The sequence below is a fragment of the Peromyscus leucopus genome, unplaced genomic scaffold, assembly GCF_004664715.2.
Source record: "Peromyscus leucopus breed LL Stock unplaced genomic scaffold, UCI_PerLeu_2.1 scaffold_91, whole genome shotgun sequence".
Taxonomy (NCBI): Eukaryota; Metazoa; Chordata; class Mammalia; order Rodentia; family Cricetidae; genus Peromyscus; species Peromyscus leucopus.
Window position 1 is genome coordinate 11,425 of NW_023505849.1, and position 11,826 is coordinate 23,250.

The window sequence follows — 11,826 nt, forward strand, 5'->3', positions numbered from 1 at the left end:
TAACTGAATTAAGTGTCTTCTTCTTTTCTGGGTCTTTCTAAATTTCTCTCCTTGACAGAAGCAATTAGCTATGTCTCGTGGAAAAGTCGTAATGTGACAAGGCTGAAGCACCAGTAATTAGGAGGCTCCTCATTATCACTCATCTTTTGAACGGTACAAACTGGGAAGCGATTGTCAGTTGCAAATTGGTCAAGCCACCAATTGTCCCAGCATTCTGAAGCTGTCCTTGGGGTCAGGAAGAGAGGAGAACCAAAGCTGCAGAGTTGTGGGGGTCCTCTCTTGAATACACTTGAAGATCAACCTTGGAAATACATAGATGTATTGAAAGGACTTGGTGCTATGGAGAGAATAGAAATTCCTACCTCATTCATCTGGGAAGAGTCTAGTGCTGGGTTAAAAAATAAGACTTGGCTCGGATGGTATGGTACACTTATAATCCCAGCACTGGACTACATAGTAAGTACAAGGCCAGTCTAGGCTACACTGTGTGATCTGGAAAAAAGAGAGGAAGAAGGAAAAGAGGGTAAGACCAAACACTGGAGAGGAAAAGAGACTTTCTGCTGCTGGTGGACTCATGTTCTTGTAGGCACGAGCAGAGATGTACTCCAGGGGTTCCTAAAATGGGAGAAGTTAGCACTTCCCTGAAACACAATGACTAAGTCAGGATCGATTAAATACTCAGCTGATGCATCTTGTAATGAGCCAGATCTTATGGTCTCTGAGAGCATTCAACTTTTATCATCTGTTTCTAGATTTCTCTACTTATAATGCATTCCATTAGCCCGAGGTCTTGAGAGTCTTGTTAAACTTATGACCTTGCCTGCTTTCAGTTTGAGTTAACTGGGTCATCTAACTATACTTAAAGTGAGTGATTTTAAGAGAAGCACTAATGAGCTGACATCTGTCCCTGATGGTTCTTGGGGATCACATGTCAGATAGACCATAACATTTTTATTGTATAGTCTTCCTCCAATATCTTGCAGAACGACAGCACAGGATGAGCAATATGATTGATCAGAAAAGTAGATGTGGTTGGCACCCCACTAGTGTCTTTAGGGCTTACCGTGTCACTGGGTAACCGTGGCAGGCATATTGGAAAACGAAGTTGAGGAAATAGCTCAAAATGTAAGCCAAAATGAAGATAGCCTATAGAAGAAGTAAGAGTAGCTCAATCCTGGGGGAAGCAAGACCTAATCTGTACAAAACAAGGAGAAGAAGGAGAGGAAATAAAGAAACACACACACACACACACACACACACACACAACACACACCACACAATCTCCAATTAAAGGACATAGCTACTCAGAACGAAGGAAGCATAAGTACAGAGGTTAAAGTAAGACCTGTATCAGACGTTAGTTGTAGTGGGGTGCCGCATGGTTTTTTAAAACCTGTTACAAGTGTTAATGTTTAAGAATTGTAACCTTTGGGTGAGGTGTCACATGGCCAAGCCCATGGCTGGAGCAAAACTGGGCAGGACGGTGGGAAGGCCAAAGGCTACTGGTGGTGTCTCACTCACAGAAAGCTGGGCTACAGTTTTCCTATGGGCTACATCCATAGATACTTGAAGACTCACACCACAAGCCATGGACAGATGGGTACCACTGCTGCTGTGAACAGGGGCCACAATTACTGAGTACCTCCCAGCTGAGGTGCTGGAGTTGGCGGGTAATGCTTCCCAAGATCTCAAAGTAAAGCACATCACTCCACACCACTTGTAGCTTGTAATCCAGATGGATGAGGAGTTGGAGTCACTTATCAGGGCTAACATAGCCAGGGTCAGTGAGATCCTGTACATCCACAAATCAAGAAGGGGCAGCAGAAAACTGTTTAGGAAGTGACTTAACCAGCATGCTGTGAATGAGGTGAATACTACCTAAATACATTGTGTTCATGTATGAGATTACCAAGGAATAAATAAACAATAAGTAAGAACTGTTTTCCACCAAACTTCTTGTACAATTGTCTGTGTCTGTCTCAGAATCAAGTCCAGACCATACTGAGGTGGAGTGTGGTGAATTTCAAGCTCAAGCAACAAGAAAAGGCTCCTAAAAGCTTTCATAAAGGAAAAACAAAGAACAGGAAAGAAAATAACATTAGATTTCTCAACAGTAACTTTAGAATCTAGAAAAAAAATTGTAAATAATGAGGAGAATCTATTTTCTCCATAGAACTATGTAGCTTCCATCTGAGGTCTGAGTCTGGAATGGTCCTAAGGCCCTTGTGTTATTTCTGGGACACAGCAGAGGATTTAGACAGGTAGCACTTCATGGGGAATCTTTAGGCCATTGGGACCATGCATGTGAATCGTTACAGGAGTAGCATTTAATGGGGCATTTTTAGGCCATTGGGATTGTGTATATGATTAGCATAACAAAACCCCAGACTTTTCTTTCTTTTTCACTTGTTTCTTGGTCCTAAAATGAGTGGCTTGGCTCCACCACATGCTGCCTGAGGTGCTGTTTGCCTCATCACAGGCCCAGAAGTAGTGGGACCAGGTAATCATGGACTAAACTCTCCAAAGCAGAGAGTTTCTCTTTATAACTGCATTATCCCGGGCTTTATTTACAGTGGTGGGAAGCTGACTGACACACTACCTCAATAAATGGAAAGATGGACCAAACGCATTTTCTCGTAGGCTAGTACTCATTGAGTCCATGCCTCCCCTAGTCTATCTTTAGAAGCAACTGGAAGTGAAGCAAGGAATAATGGTAGTGGCCAGAGAGTGTCCCAAGCAAGGGTCATCAGGCTGAAAGAGAAGACTAAGAGGGCAGGGGATATGGGATGTTGGAAGATAGAAAGCGTTATCTCAAAACTGGTAGCAGAGTGACGAGCCTAAGAATGCAGCTCAAACCGCTCGGGAATAGTTAGCCTAGACAGCATCAGAAGGGTGGATGGGCTAAACATCGAGGCTCCAGAAACCAAGAAAATCAGTATACTTATAATGTAATAGTAATATATAAATTGTCTAGTAACTTCATCAGAGCTGTGTGTTTATAAACCAAAGGAGGCATGATTCTGTTGAGCAGAGCCATGTTTTCATCCCTATAGTAATGCCAACACGGACTCAGTGAAGTCAAATCTATGCTGGGATGCTGAGAAAAAGGAAAATGGTGGGAATATGATGGTGAGATGAAGCCGTACGCAGTTGGCAGTGGAGTCAGGGGGCACCTCTGAAACAACTGAGCCAAGGCTCATCCACCTGCATAAGATACGATACCTAGAGGAGGGAAATGGAGAGTTGAAGGCAGGCTACTTCAGAGGGGTAGATGAAGAATGAGGTAGTCTTGAGAATCCTTCGTGAACTGCCTGATAGACTTGGGAAGTCATGTACCTGTATCTCCTTAACAAGTCATTAAAATTTTTATCTAGTAAAAAGTTAGAAGTGATAAACACATCTGATTAGTAGTGAGGGTGACATGTGGCAGGAGAGAAGATGCTGGACTGGTTGACTAGTCAGGAGAGCAAGCAACATTGTTCCACAGAACATACAGCTTGCCTTGGGACAGAGGAGTCCTAGGAATCAGTGAATTTCCTAACACCATCATGATCCTTTCTCCTAGATTTGCTTTGTTTTGTTGAGGCAGGGTCTCATATAGCCCAGGCTGGTGGTCAGGCGGTGATAGACTCACGGTAAGACTGAAGAAGATCTTGAATGTCTGATCCTCCTGCTTTCATCTCCCAGAACTGGGACTACAGGTATGCTCCTCTATGGCTGTTTTTGTCTTTTGTTGGTTTGCTTGTTTGTGTATGCAGTGCTGAGGATGGAGCACAAGGCCTTGTGTGTCTAGGCAAGCACTCTAGAAACTGAGCTGCATCCTCAGCTTCATCACAACACTTTCACACTTAGTTCCTGCTGACAGGTTTGAAGAAGGATGGCAAATCATCTGCTCTACCCTAATGGCCTCTGCTGTGGAAGATACTGCTAATTCAGCACAGCCATGCTTCCTACAATTCATAATGTCCATCAAGGATACAAAGGCAAGGAATGACAGCATATTAAAATTCTCCAAGGAAGTCTCTGAGGGTCAGATAACTAGACAGTGACTTCCTCCAGTTCCTAGAGCCCTGATGGGTTGGCCTCTCTTCATGCAACTCACCTTACTTAGCTTGGAGGCCCATGTTCCCCATGTTGTTTGAGTCCTTTGAAAAGCTTAGATATGAGTTAATGAGCATATGTTTATTAGGAGAAATGCTGTGAGGAGAAATGAAGAGGTTTCAAGAGCCATCAGACCTCATTACAAGCTCATCGCCAGTGAGCAGGGAGAAGGTCTGAGTGAAATCCAGATAAAAGATGAGCAAGGCCACTTTGAGCCCTGTGCTTCCAGGAGCGAGCCTGCCTCAGTTGTGACAATGCTCACTGGGAAGCCTGGCTTTGTCCCAAGCACAGTGGCACATTGCGGAACCCTGCAACTGGGGATCTTTGTCAATCATGCTCCCTGCTGTTGGAGGTCTATGGCTCTGTTTTCCAGGACAGACACATTCCACGTAGGGAGATGGAAAGAGTTGAAGAAGGTTTCAGACTGGCCTATGGTGGGGAAGGTATGACCATAGTATTACAGAAGACCCAGAGAGTGCCTAGGCCAGACCTCAGGCAGTAGCAGACAGGCTGGTGCAGTTGGTCATCTGCTCCTAACAGTCTCATGTGGCCTATGGGCAAATATAGATCAGAAGGAGAGGGTGAAGATACTGTTAACCTGAACTGAGCAGTGAGATTAATGGAAAGAATCAGAATGAAGGCATCAGGGTTTCAAAACTCAGTGTAGGGAGAGGATACATCTTCAAATCCCAGCTCTAGGAAGGTAGGAAGGTGGAGACAGGAGGATTCTTGGAGCTCGATGGCCAGCCATTCTAGAGTACACAGTGAACTTCAGACCAGTGAGAGACTGTTGCAAAACACAAGGTGGAGGTCAGAGAGATGGCTCAATGGTTAAATGCACTGGCTGCTTTTTCAGAGGACTCCTGGTTCAATGCTTAGTATACATGGAGGCTCAAAACCATCTTCAACTCCAGTCCAGAGGATCTGATGCCCTCTTCTGGCTTTCGTAAGTACTAGGAATACACATGATAGACAGACATGCTTGCAGGCAAAATACCCACATACATAAACAAACAATTTAAAATTTTTTAATTAAAAAGACCCTCAACAAGGTGGACAACTCCTGAAGAACAATGCTCAATGCTGTCCTCTGACCTCCATATACATGTTCACATTCATGCAATTGCACACATAAGAGTATGCACATACACAAGACTCTAGTGCTATTGAGAAAGATGTGGCCAAGAGACCTAATTCACACACGGCCCTTGAGGTGTTAGAGTGATGATGCAATATACTTTTTTTTTCTTCCATGGCTCAGATAAACCTGTTTTAATCAGTGATTTAATTATGTTAAGAGCTACAATTAGCTGCTGAATTGACAAAAACATTAGCCAACTAAGTATTTGTTCTCATGCAGTGAACACCAAGAAAACTACATATATATATACATATATGAATATATATACATATATATGTATATATGTGAATATATATGTGTGTTGTATATATATATGAATATAATTCTTGACCTTTAGGTGATTATGGGAGAGTTTTATTTAGCCTTACCAACTCAGCTGATGTATGTGACATAATCCCTTCCTTATCCTCCAGATAAACCATCTCATTCACTTAAGGCATTTGTACCAAATGGTCATTAAAGATCAGTCACTTCACCTAGTATCCTTTGAGAGAAACAGGCATGCTTCCTAGGTTGGAGAGTACAGTTTCGGGCTCTAGTTAATATTTTCCCACAAATCAGGGTGTAAATTTATTTGTGACACCACGTCTAGACTCTCCTCCCTGCCCCCACTGCATGATTACTTAGATTAATAAAAGTCATTTGTTGTGTTCCTTTGTAAGGGAGATGTGAGCAACCATGTATTCTTCCCACATAGGGCACCAGTGACAAGCCAAAGAAAGGGTAGCCAAGTCCAGCTTGGCGAAACAACAAGTTTAGTGGGCTTTCTTATAGGAGTGTGGGTGACATTAAAACAGCTGCATCACTGAGAGTCCCACCCCAGCATAGTGGCCACATAGTGCAAACTACACTACTGGAGTCCGATCTTTAGTTAACCTTCTACTGCGTGCATGTTCTTGTACCTCTGGAGAGCTTGGGAGCAGGAAAAAGTGTGTGGAATGACTCTATCCTGACTCCTTCTTCTATAGAGTGTTATTAACCTCATTACATCACCATAGACCTACCTGGTATTGTGCCGTTCTGTTAATTGCATTGTCATGACTGCTGGGTCAAGTTATGTTCTAGATAACCACAGCAATCCCTTGCTCTGTGGTAACTCTGGCCATGTAATAGTTAAAGAAAAACATCATTGATTCCAACTGGGATAAGCATCAGCCTTAAGAATACATCTGTTAAGTTGATTCCTGTTAAAGGTTAGTGCCATCAAGAGGGCTGTCAAAACACAGGAGAGTGAATGGCAACTCCACCTGAAAACTTATAAAATACTGAAGGCTTTCCGTCCTCTCACTCAATACATTGTAAGCTGTATGCTTCCCTACTTCCATATCTGAATATCTGAGTCATTAATAGCACAAAGATGATTTAAAGTCCCTTTCTAAAGCTATGCCATAGTAAAAATTTGTTACCAGCTGAACTGATAAGGAAATTATCCCAGAGAAGTTATCTGAGGATGCACCATGAGTCATGGGGCCGTATCAGAACATGGACACTTGGCTTCATCTGTGCTTTTGTGTCTGATCATCATTGCAGCTGGTCCAGTTTCATGTTTCCAGGAGTGGTCTCACCAAATCCCAGCTCTGGTGATCCAAAAACTTGGCAGAAGGGCCATGCTTGTCATCAGCTTTCTAAATCAAAGTAGAAATGACTCTGCAATTGATTATTAAATGGCACCACATGTTGATTCTTTTTTAGAACAAGACTACCTTTTGAATATAAAAACAAGGAAAGGATTTAATGTCTCCCTGGTGAGCAGGGTGGCACACACTGTAATCCCAGCCACATGAGAAGATGGTACAAAAAGATCTTGGATTTAATGCTAGTCTGTGCTACATAGTAAGACTGTCAAAGAGAGAAGAAAAGAAGAAGAAGAAGAAGAAGAAGAGGAGAAGGAGGAGGAGGAGGAGGAGGAGGAGGAGGAGGAGGAGGAGGGAGATAAAGACAAAGACAACGATGGAGGACAAGAAGGAGAAGTTGAAGAAGAGAAAAAGAAGAAGAAGAAGGAGGAGAGGAGAGAAGGAGAAGAGGAAGAGGAAGACGAAAGACAAAGGCAAAGACAGAGGACAAGAAGGAGAAGTTGAAGAAGAAGAAGAGGAGGAGGAGGAGGAGAAGAAGGGGAGGGAGGGGGAGGAGGGGGTGGAAGGAATCGGGGAGGAGAAAAAAAACCCTAATAAATAACAGCAACCAAAACCCTGAAGGTCAGTCACATGGTTCATTGAATTAAGAACTTGCTGTAAGCTAAGTTTGGTGCTCAGAATCTACACTAAAAGCCAGATGTGGTAGCACACATCTGTAATCCCAACATTTCTGTGATACAACTTGGAGGTGGGACAGGAGAATCTTCTGAAGGCTCATGGGCTAGCTAGCCTGGAGCATGCATAGGCAGAAACAAAGAGGCTCTACCTCAACAAGGGAGGAGATGATCACTCCAAAAAATTGCCCTGTGACCTCCACAGAACACACTGTGACACATGCTCATGCAGTCACACCCCATCACACCCATACCCACACACTAAGACTGATTTTAAAAACTGAAAAAGAAAAAAAATCTTTCCCCTAGCTGGTCAATCACATCAACACACGTAATGTTCATTGTGTCCATTTATCGATAGAAATTAATTCTGCTTTCACAGGTAGCTGGGTGAAACTCAAAATGAAAAGAACTCTCCAAATGACAAATGCTGAGTACTCATTACTGAGATGCTGACTGGCCCCACCTCCAAATGCTCCAACCACTTGAAAAGTTGTTGTGCATTAGGTCCCTTGGCCACATCCTTCATTAGCACTAATGAACATCTCAGGGGCTTGTTGGACCACATCCCATCATGTGCACATTCAAACCACACTGGAAGTTCAAATACTTCCCTCCTATCGGAGCCACTTCAGAATATTTGGAGTAGATTTCTAACTCCATTGCAACAAAAAGTTGGTTGTGTTAATAATGTGTTGCCTTGAGGGGATGATTCAGAAATTTGTGGGAAAAGTGGTGGCACACTGGGCCCTTCGTCTAAATACTAAAAATAAGAGGGAAACTGGCAGAAACCCAGCTCCCAAAGATACCATCTAACCATGAAACACAAGGAAATTTAATACATGCCTCTTATTCTTTTTTTTAAATGGCTAATCCCTAATATTGTCTACTGTTAGCCTTAGCTGTATTAATTTGACCCTATTTATGAGACTATACAGAACCATATATATGTATGTGTGTACCTCTCTATATATAATAATATTTAAAAATTAAAGCATTCATCTGACAAGTGATTTTCAGGAAGAAATCGACAAATCAAGTAACATTTTGCCTTAGGGATTACTGTGAGAAGACTCAACATGTCAGTTTTTCTATAAAATATATTTATAATATCCAGCACACATGTGCCCACATGTGCACACACATGCACACACCTTAATATAACTTACCCATCTCCCATGCAGGCCCTCACACTTGAGAGCTTTCGCCTATGTCCTCACATTTACATAGTCACAAAAGCCCTCAAACATCACACATCCTGAGTATTTTTGTTGTTTTTTCAAGACATACTCTCTTGCTATGTAGTTCAGTCTGACATGAAATTTAGGATGTAGCACAACCTGACCAGAAAACTATGTAGCTCAGGCTAGCCTGGAGCTTACAGTACTCTTTCATCAGCCTTCTGAGTGATAGTTTTAGAGGCTGGCTCTACCAAGCCTTCAATAAAATAGCCTCCAAAGTAAAAAAAAAAAAATACTTGAGAGGTGTTAGGTAAGAAACAGAGATTTTCTGTAAGTATTACTTGTGATGATTCAAGTGAGGAAATGTACCGCCTCACTCCCATCTGTTTATGCATTCTATCACATAAATGATGCTCGTCAGTACTGATGAATAAATAGCTCTGTGTTCTTTGGGTTATAATCTGATGCTGTGGTTATTCGTTCTGCTGTCCAAAGGATTCCATCTTGGCCACTGGGATTGTTTCAGCTTGGCTCATGTCTCCCCTCTAGATTCTTTTCAGAATGAATTCAGGCTCCAAGGACAATGTTTGCTTTGACTTTGCAGAATAGAAAATGCCTTATCTATAGATGTCATTGGGCTGGAAGCTAAAAGTCCAGACTGTACCCTGTGTGTGAGTTTGCACAATGAGCAGCCTTTTTCTTTTCTCTTTTTTTCTTTTTCTTTTTTTCAAGATAGGGTTTCTCTGTTTAGTCTTTGATGTCCTGGAACTCACTTTGTAGACCAGGCTGGCCTTGAACTCAATGCCTGCCTCTGCCTCTCATGCTGGATATTAAAGGGCATGGCACCACACCCGCCCATTGAGCACCAGCCTTTTTCTAAGACAGTCTTATTTGTAAATATAGGTGTTCTGTAATTTCTTCTGATACATGTATGTATGTATGCACAGCATAACATACACATGCAGTGACACATGCACACACACATGTACAAGCTATGTATGCTTATGGAGAAGGAAAGACATTTTTGCTGTGAATATTTAAATGTACATGTGATATGAAAATACCCTTTTTTTTCCCATCAGTAGGACATCATCCTGCAGAAAAACCATGCTTCAAGTTAATGCCAATCAGGTCGGGGATGCCACTTGGTAGGTCCATAGCTTTCCTCCTACCCTCATTCCGTGTCCCATGCCCGTCCTGAGCAACGCTCTAGAACACTATGTGGTATGTGGGACAAGCTGGTGACAAATCAGTGAATTCGAAAAAATATGGTAGTATAAATGTAATTTGCCCCATATAATTTTCAAGATGGCAGAACAGTGCGCAACTTTAGCAGATGATAGGGCATGTTATACAAGTGAGAACTCACACTAGGCGGCTTGCTCTGCAGCACACGTGAGATTGGTTCCTGACGTCGTGTCGCCCGTAGAGGGGCGATGCAGGGGAACTTTCCAAGAGTTACCTATGCTCCCACACCCGCTAGTCAGAAGCACACGTGTTTCAGATAAAACTTCCCTCCTCCACCCTCGAAGATGGAAGCATTGCTCAGATCCCACTAAGCACTCCCACAGCACAACAAAATATGCACTGCATGCTGTTAATGTTCCCCACCATGATGATAATAAAATAAACCTCTGAAACTAGCCTCACACCACCATTCCCCTGGTCAGATGTAGAGGTGATGTCCCGTACTAAGAAGTCCTGCATAAGTCTATATCATTAATGGTGTCTTCATAGCACTCAGACATATACAAACATCATACACACCGATGCGTTAATGCACTCTCATTACATTATATAAATTCTCCATAATCTTTCATCTCCTCCAGAGAAAAAAGAGACACCTGATAGAAGTTTGATTATCCTGTCACATCACTGCCCCTCCTCCTAACACTAACTATATGTCTACCGCTAATGTCTCTCTCTCGTCACCCTCTTATGCACCTTTCCCACCTAGTTCTGACCCCTGCTTGCTATCGATTCGAAGTAGAATGCTTATACATCTTTGTGCATGTACATAGAAAGATTGACTGAAATAATCATCTTCCTATGCGGCTGTCATGCCAACGTAGTCAAGATCCAAAGATGCAGCATGCGACACCTCATGAATAGAACGTTGAATATGGCAGCGGCTGAGTGACGACGATGCCTCGCTGAGAACTCCTGGACTTTCTCTCAACAACACTCATCAGTCTTTCCTGTGAAGATCAACCACACTCCAGTTGTTACAGACCAGAGAGCTCTCACAAAGCCAGCTATAAATATCTGGGACACACCCACGACGAACACCGAAGATGCCATGAGGTGATTAAGCATGTTAGAATAATTTTGAGCAAACAACGAACACATCATAGACCAAGCGTGTACCCAAGTGAGATTGACACTTGCATAAGTGTCTGAGAGTCCTTGGAAAATAAACAAACTCTCGAGACCAGAATGCTCTCTGCCCGAACACGGAATGAAGCGGCCCTAAGCCAGAGAGCCGAAATCTTGTGTACACGTCTGTGATAAAAGGCCAAACGGTCAAGTCTCCATGATGAAGTCTAGACGAAAGAGTGGCCGTATCTCGCTGAACGCACCATTCATCGCTTAGAGCAACAGATACGTCGTTCCCAGGCTAACTTCTGCACAGAGGAAATGACAACTAGCTAAAACCGTGCTTTAGTCAAATACACGAACCACCAAAAATGGTTCACCATCCAATAGAAGCAAAACACGCCTCAGCAGACGTGGAAATGATGTAGCTATACACATCGAGTACTACAAGAATAAGCGAGTGACTAACTCCGTCGACGAGTGATAATTACATATCTCCTCGTTGGTAGTAATTATGGTATTTTCTTTCTCAACATATTACATGTGCCACCATCACGTACAGTCGGATAGGCTCTTGTGTGGCCAGGCGACATCTCCACTAACAGCCAAGTGTAAGAGTGACGTTTTATGTATCCCGACGCAGAGTTACACTGTGTGTTCGTTAGTCACTGTGACATCATATATGGCACATCGATCATCTAGAAACACAAAGACCCCTCTTATCTACAGTAAATGAGTCGACACATGCCGACTATTAACTTACAGATGCGGCATGCTTGGGCTTAATGCGCGAAACAAGGGGCTAAAGTCGACGATAGAGAGGTGAAATAAACGCTCCA

General features: G+C 42.8%; 1 pseudogene; it reads left to right on the forward strand.

Annotated features, from left to right (window-relative positions):
- The first annotated feature begins 1,523 nt into the window (after positions 1 to 1,523).
- LOC119087283 lies at positions 1,524 to 11,471 on the forward strand (annotated as a pseudogene).
- Positions 11,472 to 11,826: the final 355 nt, after the last annotated feature.